This window comes from Mustela lutreola, chromosome 9 (assembly GCF_030435805.1).
Source record: "Mustela lutreola isolate mMusLut2 chromosome 9, mMusLut2.pri, whole genome shotgun sequence".
In the NCBI taxonomy this organism is placed as follows: domain Eukaryota; kingdom Metazoa; phylum Chordata; class Mammalia; order Carnivora; family Mustelidae; genus Mustela; species Mustela lutreola.
Window position 1 is genome coordinate 84599972 of NC_081298.1, and position 16015 is coordinate 84615986.

At 44.5% G+C, this 16015-nt stretch overlaps 1 long non-coding RNA gene across 1 annotated transcript; it reads left to right on the forward strand.

Annotated features, from left to right (window-relative positions):
• The first annotated feature begins 1307 nt into the window (after positions 1-1307).
• LOC131840174 (uncharacterized) lies at positions 1308-15314 on the forward strand. The gene is made up of 5 exons (XR_009357238.1): positions 1308-1485; positions 2712-2826; positions 7304-7391; positions 12608-12693; positions 14503-15314. It is a non-coding gene; the product is annotated as an uncharacterized LOC131840174 (long non-coding RNA).
• The last annotated feature ends 701 nt before the right edge of the window (positions 15315-16015 follow it).

Genomic DNA, 16015 nt, shown 5'->3' on the forward strand with positions numbered 1-16015 from the left:
TAACCCACTGAGCCACCCAGGCTCCCCGGATACATTTTTTATGTAAATAAATATTTTTGGTCACATAAAATTTTAGTGATTATAGCTTCTGCCTTTGTATATTTTCTGATGTCTATTTTCCCCCAGGTTACATTTATATATCTAAATTTTACCATGTAATGTTCTATTAGTAATACTCTATATGCAATCTCTACGCCTGATGTGGGGCTCAAGTGCAGGAAGGACCCCGAGATCAAGAGTGACATGCTCTCCTGACCCAGCCAGCCAGGCGCCCCTCTCTGTGAATTGGATAAAAAATGGAACAGTGAATCCACAAGAAAATGGTGCCCAGTTACTATTGCCATTGCTGTTCTTTTCTATTTGATTCCTTGTGTTCGTATCCATGGCTTTGGTGAAGTAAGGCTATGAAAGGTGAACGCCAAAATTCTTTTTTGAGGGGATGAAAACACTCTGAGCACTTTGTTGGGGATCAAACACTACATAACTGGGATGGTGTTTTGGAAGACAATATTGGAATGTAGTAGCTTCATCAAGCAAATGGAGAAAATGTTCTCCACCAGTGAATTTGATAAGCACAGTCCACAGGCAAAAGACAAGTCAACACAGGAGAAGAGTCAGAAACTTCCACCCTTTCATTGTCATCTGTTTTCCCTGCTGTATAAATACCTAGAGACACCTCAGTAACATTTTCCCTATAGTTGGTGCCGTTTTTGCTGGACGGTGAAAATTCGTGAAAGGAATCAACATCCGTTTAATGATTGAAATATTGCGTTAAGCAGCAATAATATACACTTGCAAGCACATTCTTTGGCCATCTGTGATGATTATGTGAATAAAATGTAAACATCCCTGGACTGAGAACTTGGTAGCTCGTGCTACTTGCACAGGTGTTGGAAAGACGTGAGAACCAGCGTGAACCAACTCTGCAGGAGCAGAATCTGAATACCGCGTGAAGAGGGCACGCGCGGCGCACACCGCCGCGCACCCTGGGCGCGCTCGGACCCCGCGCCGGTCGCACCGCAAACAGTGCGATCAAGTGCTTGTGGCGCGTTCTCCACCACCGGGGTCACCGAATACAGTCCGCCCCAATAACCCACCAAGAGGCGAGTCTCGGACGCCTCTGCCCCTGTTGCTCCCGCCTCCCGGATCCCGCACCCCGCGCCGACCTTTGCGGCCTCCGGGCCTCTCCACCCCCCACCTCGCGACCCAGCCTCTCGGATCCCGGGCCAGGCTCCCGCTCCCTCCGCTCCCGGCGGCGGGGCGGGGCGGGGCGGGGGCGGGGTTTCCTGGCACTTAAGCAGCGCCGCGAACGCTGCGATCCCGGGCTCGGAGGCCGGACACGGCACGGCATCGCGGGCCGGTGCCCTTCCTCACGGTCCGCCGAGGGCGCGACGCCAGCGCAGACATGGTCGAGTGGGGTCACGGAGACCCGCGCTGGATCGTGGAGGAGCGGGAGGACGGGACCAACGTGAACAACGGGCGCTGGTGCGGCCGGGCGGGGGCCGGGGCCGGGGCTTTCGGGCCTCCTCCCTGCCGAGCGGCGGGCGGGACGGTGGGGCCCCTCTGCGAGCAGCCGGGTCCTCGTGCCTGCGGGGTGCAGTGGCCCGGCCTCTCGGGCGCCTCCCGGGCTGCGGAGCTCCCTCTGTGGGGGCGGGGCCTGCGCAGGTGCGGAGGATTGCCTCCTCCACCAGCAGCTCAGAGAGCGGCTGTGATTAGCCTCTGCTGACTCTGGAGACGGGGGAGGGGCCTTACCTGCACTGGCTGTGGGATTTCAGTTTCCTCCTTTTCAAAGTTGTTCTGGGCCCCATGAATGGTATCTGCCTGGCCTCTTAAACTTTGCGGGTCTGTGACCTTAAGAGTTCTCCTCCCCCTCCCACCCCTCTTGATGTTTTTGGAAGTTAAAATCTTGGGAGGGAGATGGGGAGTGTTGGATTGTATGTAGTGGAAAGAACAGGAATTTGGATCTCAGCTGTACATCTAGCCTGATGGGCCTCTGGTGAGCCCTGCTTTCTTTCTAGGACTTTGAACAGTTGCGCATCCCCTTTGTACGTCCTCTGGGACCTGGGCTGATTTCTGCCTCCCTGGCTCTCGCAGGGTTTCGGGAAATGATGTGGCATCACTGGGGTACCCTGGGGTACCTCAGTGCTATCAAGCTGAGGTTGAGGCAGGTTCAGTGCAGAGCAAGGCCGTCAGCCTGTGAGCGGGTTACTGAGGGAGCCCTGGCCTCTCCTTTCCCCGCATTGTCACCAGGAACACACCAGCGACGTGTCTCATCTCATTTCCACTCGCTAAAATGGGAACATTTATTTGGGAGGATCGCATGAGATAATAGATGCACTCGATGATTTTGTCCTGTTTTGATTAAAACTACTTCAGTCATTACTACCTTTTTGTACAGCCCAGACTTTGTGCATCCATTTCCAGTGGGTGAGATTGCTAGGCTCCTCTTCCCCCAGAATAAGCCAGTGTTTTTAAGCCAAAACACTACTTTGCACAGTGGATAATAATATCTTAAGGAACAGAGAAGGAATATTAAAAGATATTTGGTAGAAATCTGGTTTAACTTTGAAGGCGGCAGGGTTCTCAAGGCTGCCTGAGAGGGAATGGGCTGCCCTGGGCTGGTCCCGGGCATTCCCCTGACTCCGCAGTCTGGGCATGTGGCTACCAGCTGGGGCCTCCATTCACGGCTCTGTCCTTCTGGTCCCTGGCAGGACAGAGCGGGATACCAACAACTGGCCCCAGAGGAAGCTCTGTGACCTCCTGGTGGGCCTCATCGTGGAGAATGAGGTGGCAGCGGTGACATCTGTGAGCTGAAGCAAGTCGAAGGTGAGGCTTCTTGAAGCAGGCGCAAAGGAAAGCTGATTTTCTTCTATGAGTAGAACATCAGGCTGAGGTGGAAAGGTAACAGGGGGCTCAGGGCATAGCTGGGGGCTGGAGGCAGCCTGGGGGCCCAGTGGGCTCATGTATTATTCATGCATTCACTAGATATTTTTAGAACTCCTGATAAGGGCCTAGCACTCACTGGCCCCTGAATTTGGTGCGTGTAGTTTCAGATACCCTTTGGTCATGTAGAGTGCCTTGTCCAGCAAGCTGTTGGTTTCCTTTCTCCCAGCATCGTTTAGAACTCTTTGATTTCAGCAGTACTCTTGTCTGCCAGGCACCTGTGAGCCCTAGACTTCTCTGGAGCTGCTGGAGCACTCTTCTGGGTTCTTGTCCTGAGTGAAACCACCTGTCTCTACTATAGAAATTGCAGGTCCCTTCTTTGAACTGTCTCCCTTCCTGCTTTATCTTCTCCCAGAGCACTGATATTTGGTATCTTTTTATGGTTTCTTAAATATATTATTATTTTGTTCTCCTCCTACCCCCATTCCTCAGGGCAGGGATTTTATCGGCTTTATTGGGATCTAATTTACATACCGTACAGCTCACGCATTTAAAGTATACAGTTCATTGGTTTACGGTACACTCATGGAGTTGTGTAGCCATCACTACAATCAGTTTCAGAACATTTTCTCCACTCACAGAAACCCTGTACTCATTAGCAGTCACTCCATACTCTTAGGCAAACGCTAATCTGTTTTCTATTTCTATGGATGGATTCGCCTATTTCTAGTCTCCGTCTCTATGGATGGATTTGCCTATTCTGGATGTTTCATAGGAATGGAGTCATAGAGTATGTGGTCTTATGTGACTAGCTCCTTTTGTAAAAGTTTTAATTCTGGTGTAGTTAACATAAATGTTAAATTAGTTTCAGGTGTATAATACCGTGATTTAATAATTCCATATATCACCCAGTGCTGATCATGATAAGAGTACTCTGTAATCCCCTTCATTGTTTCATCCATCCCCCAACTCCCCTCCTGGTGATTACCATTAGTTTGTTCCCTAGAGTTAAGAGTCTGTTTTTTTTGTTTCTTAAATTCTACATGGGTGAAATCACATGGTATTTGTCTTTCTCTGATTTATTTAGCTTAGCATTATACTCTAGCTCTAACCATGTCCTTGAAAATGGCAAAATTTCATTTTTTAACAAGGTTTTATTAATTTATTTGACAGACACAGCAAGAGAGGGAACACAAGCAGGGGAGTGGGAAAGGAAGACGCAAGCTTCTTGCCGATGGGGGGCTCCGTCCCAGGACGCCGGGATCATGACCTGAGCCGAAGGCAGAGGCTTTAACCCACTGAGCCACCCAGGAGCCCCTCTTCTGCCCATTTTTAATTGGATTATTTATTATAATTTTTTTTAATCTGATTTTTTTTTTTTTTTTTTTTTTGGTCAGTGAGAGAAAGCACAGGCAGGCAGAGTGGCAGGCAGAGGGAGAAGCAGGCTCCCTACTGAGCAAGGAGCCTGATGTGGGACTTGATCCCAGGGCGCTGGCATCATGACCTGAGCGGAAGGCAGCCGCTTAACTGACTGAGCCATCCAGGCATCCCTGGATTACTTATTTTTTAGTGTTGAGTTGTAAGAGTTCTTTTTTTTTTTTTTTTTAATTTTAAAAATTTATTTTCAGTGTTTTTTAAAAAATATTTTTACTTTTTTTTTTTTTTAAGATTTTATATATTTATTTATTTATTTGTCAGAAACAGAGAGAGAGAGAGAGAGAGAGAGAGCGCGCGCGCGCGCGTGTGCATACACAAGCAGGCACAGTGGCAGGCAGAGGCCGAGAGAGAAGCAGGCTCCCAATGCAGAGCAAGGAGCCTGATGCTGGACTTGATCCCAGGACCCTGGGATCATGGCCTGAGTCAAAGGCAGCAGCCTAACTGACTGAGCCACCCAGGCATCCCTTTACTTATTTTTTAAAGTAAGCTCTAAACCCAACATGGGCCTTGAACTCATGACCCCAAGATCAAGTATATAGGGACTATAGGTGAGCCAGCGAGGCACCCCTATGTAAGTTCTTTATATATTTTGAATACTAACCCTTTATCAGTTAGTAGGTTAGTAGGTTGTCCTTTAGTTTTGTTAATTATTTCCTTTGCTATGCAGAAGCTTTTTATTTTGATGTGGTCCCTTTTTTTTGAGCTCATGCAAGTCGGGGAGGGGCAGAAGGAAGAGAGACAGTCCTGAGGAGGCTCCATACCCAGCACAGCGTGGGAGGTGGAGCTCAATCCCAAGACCCTGGGATCATGACCTGAGCCGAAATGAAAAGTAACCCCCTTAACTCACCGAGCGATCCAGGCGCTCGTTTTGATGTAGTCCTAATAGTTTATTTTTGCTTTTATTTCTCTTGCCTCAGGAGACATATCTAGAAAAACGTCCCTTTGACGAATGGCTGACGTCAGACATTACTGACTGTGGGGCACCTGGGTGGCTCAGTGGGTTAAAGCCTCTTCCTCCGGCTCGGGTCTATGATCCTGGGGTCCTAGGATCGAGCCCCACATTGGGCTCTCTGCACGGCAGGGAGCCTGCTTCCTCCTCCCTCTCTGCCTGCCTCTCTGACTACTTGTGATCTCTTTCTGTCAAATAAATAGATAAATAAATCTTTAAAAAAAAAAAATTACTGACTATGTTCTTCTAGGATTTTTAGGTTTGAGGTCTCACATTTAGAGGACTGGCTCCTCTCACTTAGCGTAACATTTTCAAGGTTCATCCGTGTTGTAGTGTGTTCCATTCCTTTTTATGGCTGAATGATACTCTGTTGTACAGATACAATGCACTTGCTTTATCTGTGCATCAGTTGATGGACATTTGTGTTGCTTTCATTCCATAGGTCATTTGGTCAGGGATGGATTGGTTTTGTTTCCAGGTCTAAATCACTGTCTGGAATGTTGTTTTCCTGTTGAAAGACTAAGTTTCTTCTCTGATGCCTAGTTCCTGGCTGGTTGCCAGTCTGTGCACGTAAATACTTGTTGAAATAATCATGGATGTGAAGACAAAGGTGAAGAGGAAGAGAGGGAGAGACTTAATTCTAGAAGGTTGTACTGAGTTAAAGTTTGAGCCTCTGCTCAAGGGTCCATTCCTTTCTTGAGGGTTGGGTCAGAGTCCCACAACAAGCTGGCTGTGGGCCTCTGCCCTGTTGGCCGTGGGCCTTTGCCCTGTTGGCCGCTTTGCTCGAGGCAGCCTTGAGCCCAGGGAGGTGCTCACGAAGCAACAAAAGATGTCCACTTCTGCCTTGGAAGCTTCTGACTGGGGTTTGCTCTTAGTTGCTCCCTCATTGTGTGCAACTGGCTGGATTGTGGCCGGGTCTGGCAACTTTTACCCCACCCCACACCCCCCAACAGGACTCTGAGGGTCCCAGGGAAGCTCATTGTCTTGTGTCTCTTCTGTCTCCCTCCCCTCAAAGCAGCAGCCTCTGCTTTTGGAAGGTAAGACTGAGCCCCACCAAGGCAGGAGCTGAAGGGGGGCCTGAACAGGGCCTGCCATGACCGCTTGCTCGTTCTTCTCTAGTAGTGAGTCCTGGAGGTGGCAAGTGGGACCTTCTGGGGAAGAGTCAACATTCTGGTCTTTTTTCTTTTTTTAACTGAATTTTATTTTAATTTTTCCCCATCTTTATTGAGACACAGTTGACTTATAACATTGTATAAGGTTAAGGTATACAGCAGGATGATTTTATATATACGTGATGGAAATGATTACCGCAGTGAGGTTATTTATCACGTCCCTCTTCTCATATATTACAGTTTTCTTGTGTGGGTGTTAGGAACTTTTCAGATTTACTTTTTTAGCAACTTTCCAATAACAGTACAGAGGTGTTCACTGTAGTCATGAGGCCACACAGGACATCCTCCGAACTTCCTCTTGTGACTAGAAGTTCTCACGTTGGTGTCCCCTGACCACCTTCCACATCACCGGCTCCCTGCAACCACCAATCTGCTGTCTCTAGGAGTTTGTTTTTTCTAGATTCTAAGTACAAATGAGATCATATAATTTTTGTCTTTGTCTGACTTCTTTCACTTAGCATAATGCCCTCAAGGTCCATCCTTTTTGTCCCAGATAGCAGGATTTCCTTTGTTTGTATGGCCGAACAATATACTGTTGTGTGTGTGTGTGAGTGTATCCACCACATCTTCTTTATCCATTTACCTGTCACTGGACACATATGTTGTTTCCATGTCTTGGCAACTATAGTGCTGCAGTGAACATGGGGTGCAGATGTGTCTTTGAGATATTGATTAGCTTTGGATAAATACCCAGAAGTGGAATTGCTGAATCATATGGTAGTTCTATTTTTAATTTTTGAGGAACTTCCACACAGTTTTCCACAGGGGCCACGCCAGTTTGCATTCCCACCCCACAGTGCAGGAGGATTCCCTGTGCTCCGTCTATATCCCCGCTAACACCTCTTGTCTCTTTTTGATCTAGCTGTTCCAGCAGCAGGTGTGGGGTCATACCTCATTGTAACTTTGATCTGTGTTTCCTTGATGCTCAGTGGTGCGGAGCACTTTTTCAGGTACCTGTCATCCATCTGAATATCTCCTTCACATAAATGTCTATTTAGGTCCTTCGCCCATTTTTAATGGGATTATTTGGGGGATTTTTGCTGGCAAGTTTTCTGAGTTCCTTATATATTTTGGGCATTAACTTTTTATTATTAACATATAATGTATTATTTGTTTCAGGGGTACATGTCTGTGAATCGTCAGTCTTACAATTCACAGCACACACCATAGCACATGCCCTCCCCAGTGTCCATCACCCAGCCACCCCATCCCTCCCAGCACCCTCCCCTCCAGCAACCTTCAGTTTGTTTCCTGAGATTAGAGTCTCTTATGGTTTGTCTCCCTCCCTGGTTTCATCTTGTTTCCTTTTCCCCTACATTCTCTGATGATGTTCTATCTTGTTTCTCAAATTCCTCTAATCAGTAAGATCTTTTGATAATTGTCTTTCCCTGATTGACTTACTTCGCTTAGCAGGATGGGTAGTAACTTCTTATCAGATAAGGTTTGCAAATATTTTCTTCCATTCTGCAGGTTGCTCTTTCCTTTTGTTAGTGATTGTTTCAGTTGCAGGAGCTTTTTAGTTTGATATAGTCCTACTTGTTTTGCTCTTGTTGCTTGTGCTTTTGGTGTGCTATCCAAAAGTTATTGCAAAAACCAGTGTTTTCTTCTAGGAGTTTTATGGTTTCTGATCTTTAATCCACATTGTTAGTTTCTGTAAGTGTTGCAAGATAAGGGTCCAGTTTCATTGTTTTGCATGTGACTGTGATGTTTCCCTAGTATTGTTTAATGAAAAGACTATCTTTTACCACTGAGTATTTTTGTCTCTCTTGTCAAATATTAGTTGATCATATATGCATGGGTTTATTTCTGGGCTCTTGATTCCATTCCATTGGTCTCTATGTCTGTTTTTATGTCAATACCATACTATTTTGATCACTGTAGCTTTGTAGTAAATTTTAAGATCAGGAGTTGTGATGCCTCCAGTTTTGTTCTTTCTTAGGATTGCTTTGGGTGTTTGAGGTGTTTTGTGGTTTCACCCAAATTTTAGAATTGTTTTTTTTCTGTGAAAAATTCCATTGGCATTTTGATAAGGTTATATGGAATCTATAGATGCTTCTATAGATTTTTTTTCTTCTCTTTTTTTTTTAGATTTTATTTTTTATTTGGCAGGGAGCACAAGTAGGCAGAATGGCAGCCAGAGGGAGAGGGAGAAGCAGGCTCCCCGCTGAGCAGAGAGCCCGATTCGGGGCTCGATCCCAGGATCCTGGGATCCTGACCTGAGCTGAAGGCAGCCGCTCAACCAACTGAGCCATCCAGGCACCCCTATAGATGCTTCTTATTTGCTTTCGTGTGCTAATTTTTAGCTTAGTGTTTTTTTGTTTGTTTGTTTGTTTGTTTTTCCTAACTCTCTTTGAGACAAAGTTAGGTTCTTTATTTGAAATCTTTTTTTCCCCCCCTTGATGTATATGTTCAGCACTAAAAACTTCCAGTTTAGATCTGCTTTTGCTGCATCCCGTAGGTTTTGGTATGTTGTTTCTATTTTCATTTGACTCAAGGTATTTTTAAAATTCCCCTTTTGATTTCTCTGAGCTATTGGTTATTCAGGAATGTTTTATTTATTTCCATGTATTTGTGAGTTTTTCAGCTTTCCTCCTGTTAACTAATTACCAGTTTCCTACCATTATGGTTTGAAAAGATACTATAATTTCTATATTTTTTAATTTGTTGAGACATGTTTTGTGTCATAACATGATTTATCCTAGAAGACGTTCCATGGATACTTGAATAGAATGTGTATTCTATTGTTTAATGGGCTGTTTTATATATGTGTTTGAGGTCCACTTGGTCTATAATATTTAAATCTGCTGTTCCTTACAAATTTTTTTTTTTGTCTGGATAATCTCCATTATTGATCATGGGGTTTTAGAGTCCCCAGCTATTACTGTATTGCTGTTTATTTCTCCTTGTTCTGCTAGTATTTCCTTTATATATTTAGCTGCTTCAATGTTGGGTACATAAATATTTACTATTGTTCTATCTTCCTGATGAATCAGTCCCTTCAGCATTATATAATAACCTCCTTTAGGTTTGTTTTTTTTTTTAACCATTTTTTCTTAGTATTTTGTCTAATACAAGTATAGCTACTACTCCTTTTTGAGGGGGGTTACCATTTGCTTGAAATGTCTTTTTCATCCCTTGACTCTCAGTTTATGTGTATCCTTTTAAAGTTAAAGTGAGTCTCTGTATTATAGGCAGCGTATTGTTGGATCTTTCTTGTTTTTGTTTTAATCCATTCAGCTATTCTGTGTCTTCTGGTGGAGAATGTAATCCATTTATGTTTAAAGTAATTATTGATAGGTGAGAAGTTACACCATTTTGTTTTCTAACAGCTTTATAGATCCTGTGTTCTTTGCTTCCTCTTCTGTCTTCCTTGGTGAGCTGATGCCTTTTCATGGTGGTATGCTTTGACTCCACTATCATAATCTTTTGCATATCTACTATGGGTTATCCTCAGGTGGTTACCCTAAGGCTTATATGAAATATATTTATAACATGCTATTTAAGTTATTAACAACTTCGGTAGCATACAGAAATTTATACTTCTTCCCTCCTCAGATTGTACATTATTGATAATACAATTTACATATTTTCATATTGTGTGTCCAGTAACAAATTACTGTATTTATGGTTATTTTTATTATGTTTTAACTTTTAAAGTAGAAGTGTAAGGGAATTATGCAATACCATTGCAATATTTGATGATCTGACTTTAACTATATATTTACCATTACACATTGGGTATATCCATTCATATGGGTTTTACACATTCATATATTTTTATGATGCTAATTTTAAATAACCTATTTTCTATTTCACTAATGCTTTCTTCTGTTTGGTCAGTTTAGCTATTAAAGCTTTCTGTGGAATTCTTCAGTTCAGTCATTGTATTCAGCTCCAGGATTTCTGTTGTGTTTCTTTGGTTTTTGTTTCTTTGTTGAATTTCTCATTTTGTTCATGCAGTGTCCTCCTAATTTTGTCTGTGTATTTTTATAGTTCACTAAACTTCTTTAAGAGATTTATTCTTAATTACAGAATGCATAGTTTGTGGATCTTCATTTCTTTAGGATTGGAGCTTTATGAGTTTCCTTTGGTGGTGTTGTTTACCTGGTTGTTCATGAGCCTTAATTCCTTATGTTGGTATCTGCATATGTAAGTGGTTTCCTTTTCCAGACTTCATGGGTTTGCTTCAGTAGGAAAAGACCTTCACCATTCAGCTTAGTTTGGGTTAGTTGGTGGGTCATCTAGTAGCATTTGTGGTTGGCAGGGCATGCTGTCAGGGTCTCTAGTTGCGTGGGTCCGCTGCCCAAACTCTGATCAGGGTTGGAGGCTGGGGCTCTACTCTCTGGGCTCCTTGGTTGGGTGGGTCTGCTGGTTGGGCTCTGTGTTCAAGCAGGGTTGCTGAGCAGACAGACACCCCGGCGGGTTGTAGCTGCTGGCTGTACTGCATGGTCACATGGGGCCTCTACATGCGTCTTACAGTACCCTCTGGTTGGGAGCTGGTCCCTGGATGTGTTCCCTGGAAGGGCAGTGCTACTGTGCAGACTCTATGATTGGGCAGGGCTATGGTGGGTCTCTACCATTGCTCCTGGTTGGGTAGGGTCTCAAGCTATGGTCCCTGACCACATGGTTTTGCTGGCTAGACTCTGTTCGGCAGGACCATAGGCAGGGCTTCATGATTAGACCTGGCCTCAGGCTATGCTTTGTGATTAGACTGTGCCCTGAAGTTGGATAGGTCTGCAGGTTTCACTTCAAGATCAGGGAGCCACTGGCTATGCTCTGCTGTTGAGCAACGTTGCTGGCTGGGCTGGCTCGTGGGGATGGGCCTCCAGCTGTATCCTGTAGTTTGCTGGGGCTAGGGGCTGTGTTCTGTGTTTGGGTGGGGTCACTGTCTAGGCTCCCTGTCTGGACAAGGCCAGAAGCTGTGTCTGACGTTTGGGTAGGTCTGTAGCCTGGGCTTCAAGGTTGCTTAGAGTTATTGTTCCGGCTCCCTGGTTATGTGGGACCAGAGACTATGCTCAACCATTGGGCAGGGCTGCTGGTTTGACTTCCTGCCCAAAGTGGGGCTGGAGGATGGAGTCAGTGGTGGTCCAGATTCTCTGGTCAGGCTCTTGTATGGTCCGGATGATGGGAGACTACACTCAGTAGTTGAGTGGGGCTGCAGATTTGCTTCCTTGACTGGGTGGGGTGGTAGGATGGGCTCCAGAGCTGGTTTCAGTCCGTTGACTGGGGATCCTAATCAGGCATAACTGCCAACTGAGCTCCCTAGCTACATAGGGCTACCAGCTCAGCTCTGCAGATGGGTGGAATTACTGGCCAGGATCTTTGCTCATGCTCTGCTGTAGCAGGAACATGGTCCAACAGGATTTTGAGTGTTGGTTAGTGGAAGTTTTGCCTTGTTTCTGTCTGTCTGATTCCCAGTGGTCCCTGTGAGCCGAGACCCAGGCAGGCCTTCTAGGAACCATCCCCCAATGCTAGGGGACCTAGAGGTCCACCTTTTTCCCCACTGAAGAAACCACAGCTCCCTGCTGGCATGAGGGAGGGGTGATTTGGTCAGTTTTTTTCACTTCTCCTACCCTTCTCATTTGGCACTTTGTCTCTGGTCCATAAGGGTGCATTCAGGGATTTTCACTGTGGTATCTGTGGATAGCTGCTAGTTGTCTTGTGATGGGGACAGAAGTTGGGAATAACCTGTGTTGCTGTCTTGATGTCCCTGAAATCTGCATTTTGTTAATGAGAGAAATCCAGCTACGTGGAGTCCACACACATCTTCCCCAAGCCACCACCTGCCTCCCCTCATGCTTTCCCTGATTAGACCTCATTCCTCCTTTCTGGCCTCCCATCCCATACGTGACTCCTCTTCAAGATAGCCCTTTATCCTGCTTTGACCAGGTAAAGAATATGGGGAGAGGAAAACAGAAGCATTGGTTAAAGGCCCACTTCGCCCTCATGCTTCCACCTGGCCCCTAGTTTTGTGTACACTCTCCTTGGCCAGGTTTTGCCTCCACCTTCCTTGTTCCTTTACCACTGTTTTGGGCCAGAACACCTGTGTGGTGGCAAAGCCTTAAGCCTGCCTTGTCATCCTCTGTGGTGGTATCCTGTGAGGAAGGTGGGCAGTTTTGCATAAACCAGTTGTTACTTTGTAATTGAAGAACATATTTTATTTTAGGTGTAATTAAAGAATCTGGTGCAAAGCACAAGGGATTGATTGAAATAATCAACCTTTCTGAAGAAAGTGAAGTAGATGACACTGAGGTGAGGTATCTGCTGGTTTCTTTTGTTTAAAAGGTCAAGTTTCTGCTATATATATTGGGCATTTGAAAAACTGTTAATAGACTGTGATTCCTGTACGGCAGTTTTGGTGAACTATTAGGATTTGTTTGCCAAGCAGGTGTGCTAGACTGTGGGAGGCAGGGTGAAGTGTGGAGCGGAGGGGTGTAGGAGGAAGAAGAGGAAGCCCCAGAAGCCCTGTGACTGGCCTGCATTCCAGGTGTGGGGCCCATACAGGTGCCCGTGCCCTCCCTGGCCCCTTCCTCTGTGACTCCGGGCTGGTAGCAGGTAAATGTGACCGTGTACGGACTGGAGCGTGCTCAGGTGGATGAATGGGGTTTTGTTTCTGCATCTTTGCGGTTTCCCTTTAATAGTGAAAATTCTCCACTTTAGCTGTCCCCTCTTTCAGTTATATTGCATGGTTTTGGTAAACTAGTTGTGGAGTTGCTTTTGCCTGGCTGTCCTGGGGGGTGGAGCTTTGTGGAGCTTCCAAATTTGGTTTTCAGGGACTGTCCTCTTGAAGCTGAGAAGCTTGCTTCCTGGGGGAAGAAGGGAATGACCATTTGTACCATTTGTTGATTTTCCAAACTAAGATAGTTCGACAGAGGGTCTTTTTGATTTGTGAACATATTTAAATGTGAATTCTTAACAAAGACAGAAAAACTAAACCATACTGAGATACATGCCTATGACTGGCCGTTAGTAAAGGTTATAAAATGCCATGAAAGTGGGGCTCAGACCCATCTTCAGATGTGGGGTTCCATGTTTAAGGGCTGTGATTTCACTTCACTATATTAAGACCCAGCTGGAAAGGTTTTCATCAGCATATTAAGCTGGCCTTTTAGATTCAACCCTTGGTGGCGTTACATGACACACTGGGACCCAGGACCCGGGATCAGGACCAGCTCAAGGGAATCACAGGAACACTAAGTATTTCAAACCAACACCTCTTTTCATTCTGAGCATACCACAGAAGCATCCCCAGGGCGGCATTCGGATGCTTCCTCCTTCCTGTCTGCCCTCTTCTCCCCCGCCCCTCTTGTTCCTTCTCCTCCTTCCCTCTGTCTTCCCTCCTTTCCCCAGTTCCCTCCACATCAAAAAAGTGTAGCTCCAAGGCCACTTTATTGTGGGAACTTGATTTTCCTAATTACACTGGCTTTGGGGTTCTAGACCAGCGCTGTTCAATAGAAATACAATACAGAATTTAAATTTTTCTAGTAGCCATATTAAAAAAGTTAAAAGAAACAGGTGAAATTTTAATATTTTTATTTAACCAAATATATAAAAATACCATTTTAACATGTAATTAGTATAAAAATTACTGAGATTTCATTCTTTTTTTGTATTAAGTCTTCAAAGTCTGTTGTGTATTATTTTACACTTCTAATGCATCTCAAATCAGACCAGCCACATTTCAAGTGCTCAATAGCCAAATGTGGCTAGTGGCTACCATACTGGACAGCGCATTTCTAGACCCTGATAAAAGCCATGGGGTGACTACATCATCAATATAATACATATACATATACACATAACATTTTATATGCAAATTAAGGGGTTCACATTTTTAAGAAGTCCACTCCAGATTTGGCCATCAGCCCAGTCAATGGACCTTTGATTTAAAAAAAAAACCTTACATGTTCTCAAAGTCTGAAGAAATCTGGCACAACACTCTTATATCCACTTCTTCCTCTTCCCCCAGGATCACAGCACTTCTCCCAGCCGTATGTCCTCATGTTGTGAGAGTACATCAAACCAGATTTTTCTTAGGTTTGTTATTTTTCTGATTTGTAGGTGAACGTGAGTAAAAAGAAAGGAGATGTGGATATACTGAAGGATCTTATGAAAACTGCAGGCACCGCCACGGTCAGGGAGGCTCTTGGAGATTACCTGAAGGCACTTAAGATGGGTAAAGAAGGCAACCCTTGTGAACCAGAGGATCCCTTTTCTATTTACCTAAGTTATGCTCTGTACTGTGGTCTGGATCCCCAGGTTAGGGTGAGGTCTGTGAGGCTTCTGAAACAACTCTTTATGCTGCAGGATAAACTGTAATCTGGAGGTTGAGAGCTAGTCACAAGTAAGACCATAATTAGTGACTGTTGCTATCCTATACACCGCAAACTATTTTGCCTATGGAACTGCTGAGAGTTTTCTGGAATGACAATTCATTCAGTTGTTTGTATAATTACTTGTTCCAGGTTTATCTTCCCTCCTAGAGTGTAAGCTCTAAGGGGGCATGGAAGGTGTTTGTCTTATTCACTGCTGTATCACCAGCTTTTTGCACAATTCCTGGCATATAATAGGTGCTTATGAACAAATCTTTGTTTGAATGAATGAGTGAAGGAATGAGAGGCATTACAGATATAATTGAGATTTACCTAGATAGTATCTACACTGTGTGGAAGTGAGGTCATTCGTTGTTTTCTTCCCTAAATTAGCTGCCAGGCACAAGGACTGAGGGGCCTGTATATCCGCACCTCATCCTTGGACTCTGTTATCAAGGTATGAGGTGCTGCCTGGCCCACAGGTTGGAATACTGGGAGGCCAAGCTTTGGGAGGTGGTGGTGAAGCAATTAAGTAGGTGAAGGTCATAAAGCTAGTAGTTTTATAAAATGGAGTTTTTAGAAAAAAAACATTGAAAATATCATACTTTTATCAAGAACAAAATAAAAGAGGCATTTGAAAAAAAAGGCACTTGTTCCTATGGAACTCATGTTCATAATTAGTTTTATATGTTAAAAACATGGTAAGGTCTTGAAATTCTCAATGATATAAAATTCTTTATAAATATCAGTTCTCCTATTTTCTTATAAGCTGTTTGGATTTTCTGCCTTATTGGTGGTGCTCAAAAAGTTTTTTTTGATCAAAATCACTTCTTGTATATTTCTTTTTAGAATTTACAATGGGAATGATTTTACCAAGGGAAGCCATGGCAACCCAGGAATTGACAGTTAAAAGGAAACTGAGTGAGAACACCCTGCAGGTATGACCTTTGAGGTCAGGATGCAGGGAGGGGTAAAAGAAAGTGCTTAATGAGGGTGCTTCAAAGTCCTAAATGATGAACTGGAAAAGGTTAGTGAGGAGGGCTGTTTCATTCATCTTTGCATCCCTTGTCATTTTGGGGGGAAGTAATGAAATGAGACTTCTATTCTTGATGGAAGGGAATGTATACATAGGCCTTCTTATGAGATAAATACATAGTTCAAGACTGTGTGTCAAAGGTGGGGTTCTTTGGCAGGCAACGATTATAAACCAAGCAACTCTGAGGTTCACCTACCACAATGGAAAAACCTCTCCAGCCTTTTGG